The sequence below is a fragment of the Peromyscus maniculatus genome, chromosome 14, assembly GCF_049852395.1.
Source record: "Peromyscus maniculatus bairdii isolate BWxNUB_F1_BW_parent chromosome 14, HU_Pman_BW_mat_3.1, whole genome shotgun sequence".
Taxonomy (NCBI): Eukaryota; Metazoa; Chordata; class Mammalia; order Rodentia; family Cricetidae; genus Peromyscus; species Peromyscus maniculatus.
In genome coordinates this window covers 37,378,620-37,391,488 of record NC_134865.1, presented here as the reverse complement: position 1 = coordinate 37,391,488, position 12,869 = coordinate 37,378,620, and the positions used below count along the sequence as shown (strand labels likewise).

The following is a 12,869-nucleotide window of genomic DNA, read 5'->3' as shown; positions in this document are numbered from 1 at the left end:
TTGGTTCATTCTTGAGACAGAGGAAACCGATGACCCAAAGATGAAAAGCCTGGCCTAACTTTCTTGTGTCCACCCAATAAATAACAAGCTTTAGTAAGCATTTCTCCTTGGCTTTTGTCTATACTTATTTTCATACTCTAATTTTAAAAACAAATTATGAGTATTGTACCCCTGTCCCATTTCTCTTTGCTAATCATATGATATGGCTTCAGTGTGTGTGTATGTGTGTGTGTGTGTGTGTGTGTGTGTGTGTGTGTGTTTATCTGTGTCTCTGTGTGTGTTTATCTGTGTCTCTGTGTGTTTCTTGACTATAAGGCTGTGTTTCTCTGGGAAAGACACTGTTTTGACCTGTTACCCTGGGGCCCATCCGCTCAACATCTTTTGCTTTCAAAAGTATCCAGTAAGAACAATAAAATTATATGGCTTCCTATTTCTAGAAAGACTTTAGAAGGCTAGAGAGGTGGCTCAGTGATTAAGGTCACTTTATGTTCTTACAGAGGACCTGTGTTCAAGTCCCAGCATCTATTTGGTGGCTCACAACTATCTGTAACTATACCAGGAATCTAACACCCTCTTCTGTTTTCCTTGAGCTCCTGTATGCACATGATACACATAAACTCATGTAGGTGCACACACATGCACATTTTTTATGAACAAGAAAGATTTTAGTGCCACATATTCAAAAGGACAGCCTAGGAAAACAGGATGTGGATCCTCTGTCTAATGGTCCTATAATGTGAGCTTGGACCAGTTACCCACCTGGGTAAATCTTGGCTTCCTTTTCTATAAACAGAATAATGACCTTGCCTGCTGCAGTGTCCGCCTCTAGCTGATTCTGAGTAGGTAACAAATATCTCATGGATGCTCATGAACATTGAGAGAACAGGACTAGCTGGAGCTAAGGATTTTTTTTTTTACCTTTAGCCAACATTGTTTTGCCCCAGCATGGTAGTGAATGCCTTTCATCCCAGTACTAAGGAAACCAAGGCAAGCAGATCTCTTTGGATTCAAGACCAACCTGGTGTGTCCAGCAAGTTCTAGGCCAGCCAAAGCTACATATTGAGACTCGGTTTCAAAACAAAACTCGTGTGACTTGAATTCACTCTGCTGTGCAAACTAGCTTCAGAACACATGTAGCTGAATTCCTAGATGTTTCTTCCCATACAAGAGAGCAACGTATAGCCTGAGTATGCCATGGAAGTGACCGGCAAAGCTGTCCATGTGGGGTTTGCAAAGCTCTTAAAATCTAGCAGAGCATGGCCAGGGAGAGAGAAAGCAGAAGCCTGTCGTTTGCCTTGAAATGCATTAATTAAACATTTTCCCATAAATTGAGAAATTTGAGCTCCATAAATTGGAGCTGGCGTGTTCATAGCTCAGTGACAAAGCACTTGGCTAGCACATGTCAGGTTGTGGTTTGGGATTTTTTGTTTTTGAGACAGGACCTCACAATTGTCGTCCAGACTGGCCTTGAATTGCGGTCTTCCTGCTTCAGCCACCCCAATGCTCGAATGACAGCCATGTGCCTCTGCACTTAGCGTCCGTCCACTGATCCTTTCTTACCAGTAGAACTCTTTCAAAAGTTGCAGAGCACTGGGGTGGCATGGGAAAAGTGAGAGCTGAGCCCAAACAGGTACAGCTTTGCATAACAACCCGGAACTATCTTTCTAAGGTAAAAATTACTTTTGTCCTTATTATAAAAGAAAATGTCTGGCACTGTCTGTATCTTGGATATATTCAATTTTTATTTGCCAATTAAACACTGAAAAAAAAGTTTAGTCATGGATTTCGGAGTGAGTTCCAGATCACCCTCGGGGTCAGAACTGGGCTGGTGAGACTGCTCAGCAGACAAAGATGCTCGCTGCCAAGTCTGACGGCCTGAGTTCCATGCTGGGGACCCACACGGTGGAATAAGAGAGCCATGCTAGCAAGTTGTCCTCAGCCTTACACACACACACACACACACACACACACACACACACACACGCACGCACGCACGCGCACACACACACAGCATACACAAACCTTTTACAATGTAGACCTTATCGAGAAGATTAAAATATTTTTTAAAAGATTTCACTGCAAAAGCTGCCAAAGTTTCAGAAAAATTAAAAAAAATATTGTGATGTCAAACTCTCCAGCTTTCCCTGCGGGTGAGTGTCTGTGGTGTACATAAATGTCTATATGCATATATATTTTGGAGACAGGATCTCACTATGTATCCCTGAATATGTATGTATTTTATATTTTCAAAAGTAAAAATAGAATCGTTTTCCAGACATTGCTTTGAGACCTGGTTTTATTTTTCCCCCATGTAAAATTACTGAAAGGGACTGATATGTAGCTCAGTGGTGGAAGGCCTGCCTAACATGTATAAAGCCCAGGGTTCTATCCTGTGCAATAAAAAAATAAAATTATTGGGGACATGTTTCAGAAAATAGAGATGAACACCATAATGTTTATAACTTCCTGGCACTCTGTTGAATACGTATGCCAGTGATTTGCTTAGCCAGTGCCTGACTGCTTTTTATTTAGGTTCTTTAAGGATACCATATTTAAATTTTTGCTAGTTAAAAATAATAACAAATGAATAAATCAGTCTATATACTGCACATACAAACTTCATGAATTTATTAAAATGCAATCAAAAATTCCACTCCCTAATTAGTTTATACAACCAAAAATTCCACTCTCTAATTAGTTTATGTTTTGTGTTTAGGTGAAAGGATCCATGATGGCTAAAGGGTAGACTAGATGGCTGAGGGGTAGACTAGATGGCTGAAGGGTAGATTAAATGGCTGAAGGGTAGACTAGATGGTTGAAGGGTAGACTAGATGGCTGAAGGGTAGACTAGATGGCTGAAGGGTAGACTAGATGGCTGAAGGGTAGACTAGACGGCTGAAGGGTAGATTAAATGGCTGAAGGGTAGACTAGATGGCTGAAGGGTAGATTAAATGGCTGAAGGGTAGACTAGATGGCTGAAGGGTAGACTAGATGGCTGAAGGGTAGATTAAATGGCTGAAGGGTAGACTAGATGTTTGAAGGGTAGACTAGATGGCTGAAGGGTAGTCTAGGAGTTGCTAAAAATAGCAGAGCAAAGGCCAGCTAGGGTAGACACCTCAGATGCAGCAGTGCTGCTGAGGATCTGGGCACCTCACACACCAGACCAGACCAGACCCAGTCCTTCCTTAAGCTCACTGCCTAGAGCCCCTTTCATTTTATAGCCCTAGCAGCCCCAACTATCAGTTTACTCCATTCAAAAGGAAAGTCATGTGCACAGGAGGTGTTTTCTGGTTGCATGTTGCCTAGTCAAGAGCCGGTGCTGCATGGTGCTGTAACAAATCTGCATCTCAGCACCACATCATGGTCATCAGATACCCTTGGGTTCCTTGAGAGCAGTTTGCATGCAGCATACTAACAGGCTGCTTGGCCTGACTTCCAGCCTGGGGAAGAGAGGGTTCTAAGCAGCAGGACAGAGAGGCAAAAGGAAATGACAAGACACAGGTGGGGAGGTTGAGGCCAGCTGTGTGTAGGGTGAGTAGCTTGGAACGCTTCCTCCTACTTTGCAGACTTCACTACCCATTTAGTAAGTCCTGACCAAGATTTTAAAGAATTAAAAAATAGAGAGGCAAGATATATGGCTCAAGAGTTAACAGCACCTGTTGATTTTGCAGTAACATATAAAATAAATAAATCTAAAATTAAAAAGAAGTTAAGACAAATGAGATAGGAATGGAGAGACAGGAGAAAAGCGGGGAGGAGAGACGAGAACAGCTGTTAAAGACCTTCCCAGACACTACTCTTTTGTATACAAATGTGCACAGGAAGTTGCAAGCCAAAATTTCTCTCTTAAAAGTAGGTAAGTGTCAAAACCTTGAAAGCTCCGGTTGGAGGCCCTGCAATTAGTTTTACAGTGATAAATGCCTGAACACCACCTTGAAAAAATGCCCAAATTCAGTGTCCCTCAGTTTTCTTGGGGGATTGGTTTCAGGACAGCTGCCATCCCTGCAGCCAAAATCCTCACTGGAGTACAATGCTATAGTAAGAGGTCTGGATAACTCAGAGGTAGAGTGTTTAATTGGTGTGTGTAAGGGTCTGGACTTGATCCCCAGCATCTGAAAAAAATAGAAAATGGTGTTTTTGCATTAGTTCCCATGCATCCTCTCATGGCCTCCAGCATCTCCAGATTAGTTGCAACACTTAATGCAATGTCAGTGCTGGTGTGCTAATAAGCAGGCCATGGTGTGGTGTACCTGTGATCTACCTAATTTGAACCACAACTTAAAAAATATATACCTATTTTGAGGTGCTGGAAAGACGGCTCAGAGGATAAAAGCACTTGCTATTCTTGCAGAAGACCAGAGTTCTGTTCTTGTCTCCTGTATCTGGCAGGTCACAACCTCTGGGACTTCAGCTCCAGGCAATCTGATGGCCTCTTTTAGCTTCTCTAAGAACCTATCTGAGCATACTAACACACACACACACACACACACACACACACACACACACACACACACACACACACACTTAATTTGGTCTGGCTCTTGCCTGGCATGGGAAAGGTCTTGAGTTTGACCCTCCACACTACAAAGGATAAAAAGGAAAAGAAATGAAGGAAGGAAGATAACCAACCAAATCTGATACACATGTAACATATTCACTTTCTGTATTTATGTAGTGATTCACATTTAGATTTTATTTATGCATTCAAAATGTGTTAAAAACACTAGCTTCTGAACTGTGGCTAGGCATTGGCTTACAAGAAAAATGAGATTCAGAACTGGGCTGGAAGGACCTTCCTTCCAACCGTCTAGATTGCAGTCATCTCATATTTTTTGACCTTCACTATAAAGTCATTTTTCAAACTCTAGTGCATTTCTGGCTAAGTCTAGCTAAAATTGCCATTCTCATCAAACATCTAAGGGCAGTGGTCTCATACATGTAAAACTAACTTACAATGTTGGTTACAGTCTCTTGGGACATGAGCTACAAGTTGATCACAGGTGTTGCCTGGCTTATCCAGGAGATGGAGTCTAGAGTATTCAGTCAAGTGCAGACACTAGCTGGGAAGTCTGCAGGGCTGCCACTGTGACTAGGACCCAAGGGTTCAAGCGACCTTGAAGCCAGTAGAAGCCACAGCCACGAACATGAACATCACATGTAGGGAGCCAACAAAGTCCTGGATGAATGTATAACATTGGTATGGCCATATCACTAACCCAATGCCTCAGACCCATAGATGTGGTGAGGCTCGAGTGAGCCTCAGGGAAGAGGCATGACAAAGCCTTCCCCTAGTTTGAATGAAAAGAAAATTTCCCTGTACTTTTCTCCCCTAGATGTTTATGGCCTAAAGACCACTCCTCTACAGAGATGTCTACTGAGATTAGCTAAACCTGCCTCCCTGTCCAGCTGAGTACAAGAACCCTGCCTCCTTGTTTATCTGCATGCGACAACCCCATCTCCCTGTGCTACTACACTATCCCAGTTTTCTCTGTCTGTCTGACCTTTCCTCATTCCTGTAAAGCCCAGAGCACGGACATGGGAGCCTGTCACGTTTCTGTCAGTACCGCTGTTCTCCAGGTCTGCCGTACTGAGCTCCCTGGCATTCCCTGAAGCATCTGATGTGCCGGTGGTGGCGAGCTGCTTTTCCTGGTTTGCGGTAAAGATGTCTTTGTGAAGCACCAGCTGCAGCACCTTCCTGTCTGTAGGACACTTCCCTCTGCTAGCCTGCTTCTACTAACTTCTTGTTACCAGCATGCCCCATAGATTTTCAGGCCTCTCTTCTTTTTGTTCTATTTATTATTTGTTTGTTTGCTCGAGGCAGGGCCTCTCTATGTAGCCCTGCCTGTGCTGGAGCGTTGCTGTGTTGATCAGCCTGGCCTCGAACTCACAGGGGCTTCACCTGCTCCTGGAATTAAAGACATGCACCACCATATCTGGCTCTGTCTGTCTATCTGTCTATCTATCTATCTATCTATCTATCTATCTATCTATCTATCTATCTATCTATCTATCTATCTATCTATCTATCTATTGTGTCTGTCTGTCATCTATCTGTCTATCTATCTATCTATCTATCTATCTATCTATCTATCTATCTATCTATCTATCTATCTATCATGTCTGTCTGCTATCTATCTATCATCTATCTATCTATTATGTCTGTCTATCCACCTATCTACCTATCTATCTATCTATCTATCTATCTATCTATCTATCTATCTATCTATCTATCTATCTATCTATCTACCTATCTATTATGTCTGTCTGTCTGCTATCTATCTATCTATCTATCTATCTATCTATCTATCTATCTATCTATCTATCTATCTATCTACTATGTCTATCTATCTATCTATCTATCTATCTATCTATCTATCTATCTATCTATCTATCTATTGTGTCTGTCATCTATCTATCTGTCTATCTGTCTATCTATCTATCTATCTATTATGTCTGTCTGTCTGCTATCTATCTATCTGCTATGTCTATCTATCTATCTATCTATCTATCTATCTATCTATCTATCTATCTATCTATCATCTATCTATCTACCTATCTATCTATTATGTCTGTCTGTCTGCTATCTATCTATCTATCATCTATCTATCTATTATGTCTGTCTATCTATCTGTCTATCTATCTATCTATCTATCTATCTATCTATCTATCTATTTATCTATTATGTCTGTCTGTCTGCTATCTATCTATCATCTATCTATCTATTATGTCTGTCTATCTATCTATCTATCTATCTATCTATCTATCTATATCTATCTATCTATCTATCTATCATGTCTGTCTGTCTGCTATCTATCTATCTGCTATGTCTATCTATCTATCTATCTATCTATCTATATCTATCTATCTATCTATTATGTCTGTCTGTCTGCTATCTATCATCTATCTATCTATCTATCTATCTATCTATCTATCTATCTATCTATCTATCTATCTATTGTGTCTGTCTGTCATTTATCTATCTGTCTATCTATCTATCTATCTATCATGTCTGTCTGTCTGTTATCTATCTATCTATCTATCTATCTATCTATCATCTATCTATCTATTATGTCTGTCTATCTATCTATCTATCTATCTATCATCTATCTATCTATCTATCTATCTATCTATCTATCTATCATGTCTGTCTGCTATCTATCTATCTATCTATCTATCTATCTATCTATCTATCTATCTATCATCTATCTATTTTATGTGTGTGTGAGGGTGCATGCAGGCCACTTTACATATATATGTGAAGGTCAGAGGACAAATTTCAGGAGTCACTTCTCTCCCTCTAACCTGTGGGTTCCAGGGATGGAACTCAGATGTCAGTCTTGGTGGCATCTCTCTGACACAATTCTAATTGTAAATACCTTACTCTGTCTTCCCTAAATCTGACAGTGCTTGTCAAAGCATGTGTCGTACTTTTGAATTTTATAAAAGTGGACTCTGTGCTCACGAGGAGTCACACGCTACCTGGAAATATTCACCTTATGTGTTATAAGCAAACACATTTTCCTGCCAAGGTTTCTAATTTACCCTGAGCTTATACTTTTTCAGGCATTGTGGATACAAATGTCATACTATTCCCCAAGCAACCTCAAATAACCCCCTTCAAAGTGAATGTTCACAAGCCACAAGGGCCACTACATAGTCATCCCACACAACCACAGAACCTTTTCAGCCAGTTAGGACGTGTGGATTCCATCATTCTGTGTGATCCGTGTTGCTCTGATTCCACTCTGTGAAGTTCAAAAGGACACACAAGTGTCCTAGCTTTTACTTCCATGATTTTTTATGTTTTGTTTCAAGATAAAGATTCATGAGGAAGTGGTAAAACATTCTAGAATTTCCTAATCTTCATTGTTTTCCAAGATAGAGTTTCTCTGTGGAGTCCTGGTTGTTCAGGAACTCATTCTGTAGATTAGGCTGACCTCAAACTCAGAGCTGCCTCTGCCTCCTGAGTGCTAATCTTCTCTTCTTAACCAGCTCCCTCCTGCGTTTTATATTCAGTGTCCCCAGTACTGGCCCTAAGTCTTCAGTTCCTGCTGAACATCTTCGTTTCCCCCATCTCACCACAAAGACACAGCTCTCATCTCAAAGTGGCAAGAAGATCATTTATTCTAGGGCTAACTATGAGTGACCTTGGCCTGGGAACACAGATTTAGGGTTTCCCAAATACCATATTTCAAAGTGGTAATAGAACAAAGAAAATCATAAATCCAGATACTTTGCTGGTACATTGGTGGAACTGTGAGGTAGGTGGGTCACTGCTAAGTGGGGTATCTCAGCTGTAGGCCTCAGATGCTGTCTGAGGCCATTGTTGGTCTTTTGGTTTGTGGAAACTAGGGGTATGTTTATACATTCCCAAAGCATTACCTACTGGTCACAAAGATGTTAGGCTACATACAGAGGAGGGAATTAATGGCTATAATGAGGACTAAAAATGCCCCAAGATAAGTTGGCTCTGTGCTTTCAGGGTCCCACCCACTCCATGTCCCAGAATCGGCCAATCAGTTCTATAGACTTCAGTGTGGTTCAGTTCTTTCCAGGAACTTCCATTCCTAACTGCAGACCAGACCTCCTGGTCATCTACAGTGTCCTACTTCCACATCCCCTCAGAAAGATAGCCAAACCCTGCAGCAAGCCTGCTTTAGGGCATGGTGTAGCAGTCATGTCTTCTCTGCTGCGGCAATGAGTATGTCCACTTAGCATGGAGAAAGAGCCATTATGATGGGTACTTTTGTGTGGTTAAATATTGTCAGTGGTCCTTATTGAAGAAGAAATAAGCAAACCCAGCAAAAGCCTATCTATGTTAAAAGATCTGCAAACCCAGAGCCCTCTGCTAGCAAAATGGACACAAAGGCTCCAGACCTGCAGTTTGGTGGGGCTGCGGGCTACTCCTCCATGTTCTTAAACTGGAATTGAGTGAGGGACCAAGGATAACAGGTGAATGAACCGGTGGGATCAGAGCGTTCAGGGTACAAACTGGATGGAAAAGGATGTCTTCTGTTGAAACAATAGCTCTGGAGCACAGATGTGTGAAGCTTGCCCTAGCACAGAAGGAAGCCTTCTGTGTGGTACTGGCAGGCTGCAATCTGCTACAGAAAGCCACGGTGACAGTACCAAAGAATTAAGGGAGATCTTACACACTTAAGATCCATCTTTTTAGTTCTAGCATTTTGTTTTCTGGAAACATGATAGAGGCAAATAAGGAGGTCTGGGCTGGGGATGGAAGGCCTGGCACTAACCAAATCATGTAGCCTTCCTGACTCTCCATCTACTTCTCTGTGAAAATGGGAATAACAAAGCATGTTGTTTTTAAGGGCTTTGTAAGGGGATGGCTCAGTGTACAGCATGTGTTTAACATGTGAAAAGCTCTGGATTCAATCCCCATGCATCTAAAGAGAGGGGTAAAAGAAAGGAGGGAATAAGAAAGCACATGGAGAACCTAAGCCCTCACACCTGGAAGTCTCATAGGCTGCACCCCACGGTTAGAGTGATAGACTCTGTTCTTGCTTGTGTGACCCTGAGAAAGTCCAGCCTGTGTTTTCAGAAAATGGGGTAAGAATAACAGGTCTTGCCATCCACCTCACAGGGTGTTTCTAATGACCAAGTCCTAGGATTTGCATGACTTGCAGAGACATTTGAAGTCTATCAAATCAGATAGACAATGATGATATATAGATGATAGATACATAGATACATAGGTGAAAGAGATGATAGATGATAGATAGATAGATAGATAGATAGATAGATAGATAGATAGATAGATAATAGATAGATAGATAGATGATAGGTAATACAGAAGGTTTAAGTCTACACCCAAATTAAAATATCTACATCCATACCCCAGTTCTCATGGAATTTAGTTTACCTAAATTCTTAAGTAACTCCAAAATTTAATCTGGCTAATTGTGATTATCCTAAAGTAAATAGTGCTTGGTGCATTCTGGGGAAGAAATAGAAAGCCTTGCTCAGCAACGGAATTTTTTTTTTAATTTTTCATTTCATTTTGCAAAGTGAAAAGACCTCTCCTTGTCATTGTCCAAGAATGTAGATTCCAGTCTTGATTAGACAGAAAGCTGGCATTCCTCATTCCAAAGGGAGCCCTGAAGCAGTTTCCAGAGGCATGGTGCCTGCCCTTGGGCCAGCCAGGACCATGCTTCCATTGTGTGGTCTCAATCTCTGGTCTCAATCTCAATGCACAGAGTAGGTAACTTGGACACTTCTTATTGCATTTAAAAAACATTATTCAATATGTCCCTTTTTTCTCCTATGGGATTTACCAACTTCCTGAACCCTGTAAGTCCTCAATATTTGCAAATATCTGTAAACCAATCTTTGCAAATATCTCTAAACCAATCGTATGGAAGATGCTTGAGGAAACACTCAGTCCTTCTGCTGATAACCACAATGTGTCATGTGACACCAGCCCCCCTTCCCCCACTCACCAATATAGTAGCTTAATGTCTTCACATTATCTGCCAACATCTATCTCATTTTCAAGTTGCTAATCTTTTGCTTTTGTTATTTAAGGTCTTTTAAATTCTTAATGTTACGCGGTTGCTTCAGGCTCCGTGTACACAGTTAACCAGACACTCACACGAGGCAACCGTTTCGCTTTCTGCGCTTGTTGTTTTTGGCACTGGGTCAGTTCTGTGAACTTCTGGTGTCCAACTGGTAGGACCTGAAAGCTGTGTTTAACAAGTGCCTGTAGTCAAAACAGTTGGCGTGTGCAAGCGAGGGGAGCTGGTACTGACTGCAGCTGGTCAGCCGTCGGGTCGTGCACCGTGCAGAATACCGAATCAGGTTGCTCTGTTTTGCGGCTAGGCTTTTTGTTGCTGTTTCGTTGTTGCTGTTGCGGAATCTCTCTCTCTCTCTCTCTCTCTCTCTCTCTCTCTCTCTCTCTCTCTCTCTCTCTCTCTCTCTCTCTCTCTCTCTCTCCCTCTCCTCCCCTCTCCTCCTCCTCCCCCTTGCGATGGCATCTGTACTAACGTGGATCACTTCAGGTTCCAAAAGTACAACATGTTTACAGTCGTCGTAGCATCAGATTAAGTTGGCAGCCAGAGTCTCTCTGTAAGTGGTTTTAGTTTACATTTCTTCTTCTAGCAGGGTGTTTTGCATAATTTTGCTGATCCTGGGTTATTTATAGACTTTTTTTTTTTTTTTTTTTTTAAGAAATGGGGATGTATGAGAGTTTCTGTTCCAACCGTAGAAAGTGAAATTCTTTTCCACGCCGACAGAAGTGGCGCTGAATGTATGCGCAGCACAGGCCATTATCGCTCTTGGAAATTAACTTCTCTGAAAGGTCACTTGGTAGCACTCCCCAGCCGCCACGGTGGATTCCCTGCGACTGCAGTAGGCTGCGTTGTTTTCTTTGGGTTGTCACAAATGGAGTAAAATGAAAGTGATGATGCCACTTCCTCAGGGACGCTCTGAGAGGGTTGGGCATTGTTTCAAACCTCCAAAAAAAGTTTGCTGTGGTTGTTTTGTCAAACTCACGGGAGCAGTGTCATCTGGTGGCCTGCAGACTGGCCAGGAGCCAATCAGTGAGTTTCAGGGTCATGGGGGATGGGACGGTGGACGGATGGCCGAAGGGAAGTTCGTGGGTTGGAAAGTTTGTCCCGCAGAAACGGCTGTAATACTGAGATGTTGGTAGCGTTGTAAAGAATGGCTACCAGCCACTGCTGAATGGCACGTCCCCTCACACGTGACCTGTGTAGATTATCAGGCATTGGGGGCTCCCAGGCAGGTTTGAATGAGAACGAAACATGAGCACTTAAGAAAATGCCCTGCCAGAATTAGCACTCCATAAAAAGGGTTTCCCATAATATTTACTAGAACCATTGGTTAAAAATTGCTCTGCCTTGCCCACTGAGTGGCTGCAAATTTTAAAAAAAAAAAAAAAAAAAAAAAAAAAAGAAAGAAAGAAAGAAAGAAAGAAAAAAAAAAAGCTTTTGATGGCGTACCTAGAGCACCTCCCATCTCCCAGGCTGCTACTCCCGGAATTTGCATGGGTAAGTAGAACGCTCATCAGCATAATGAGTGTGGAGTCCCCTCCTAATGGTCCAGGAGAACGCTGTAAATGAGACACTTCATTGTGCCACAGTTAAATATTTTAAACTAAACAAATCGAAAAGGAGGGAGAAAGCAGTAAGCAGCTGCATTCAGACCTGCTAGTGAAAGGCCTTCAGAGGAGGCAGGGGCTTCCATCGCAGGAGGGGTCCACACAGACAGGTCCCAACACCACTGCCACCCCAACTCCTACGTGAGAAGCGACAGTTGAAATGGAATTTTCCGAAGTAGTAAACATGACCATTGAGCCCAAGCTGGATATTATTATACCCACTTTAGGGCTACAGTTTCTTTTTCTCCTCCGCATTTCTCACATCCATATAAAAGTATAATTTTTTTTGTCTCTTCTCACCTTGCAGAATATAATGACAAAGTTGGCTTGCTTCAGGTCTTTGACCATCTATGCCCCATGCTTTCATAGAGGAGCTGAGGGGTGGGATGTCAGGCCCAGCACAGTTATCAAACCTTCACCAGCTTGTTGCTGGTGGCTACCTCGTGGGCCATGAATCCACTCACTCCAAGGTCTTGTCTTTTTCTGGAACCACATTAACGATATGTGGATTAGTCAGAACCTTTCAGAGTAAGACATAAGCCAGGGGAGGAAGTTGATTAAAGGACTTGGCTACTTGCTGCTCTTAAAGTCACCCACTCTGTGTGCATGCCTTCATTACACCTGCTCTGTGTGCATGCCTTCATTACACCTGCTCTGTGTGCATGCCTCCAGGGCACCTGCTCTGTGTGCATGCATCCAGTACACCTGCTCTGTGTGCATGCCTTCATTACACCTG

At 42.3% G+C, this 12,869-nt stretch overlaps 1 protein-coding gene across 15 annotated transcripts in view; it reads left to right on the top strand.

The window, feature by feature from the left end:
• Atxn7l1 (ataxin 7 like 1) overlaps nucleotides 1-12,869 on the top strand; it is a 228,182-nt gene that overhangs the window by 145,641 nt on the left and 69,672 nt on the right. Inside the window, exon 1 of one of the 15 annotated variants that reach the window (XM_076550789.1) lies at nucleotides 10,702-10,815. The exons of 12 other annotated variants lie outside the window; for them this stretch is intronic. The gene's annotated coding sequence lies outside the window, so the exon portion shown is untranslated. Of the gene's footprint in view, nucleotides 1-10,701; nucleotides 10,816-10,945; nucleotides 11,083-12,869 lie in introns of those variants that run through there. 2 more of the 15 variants (XM_076550799.1, XM_016007916.3) reach the window with 2 other exon arrangements.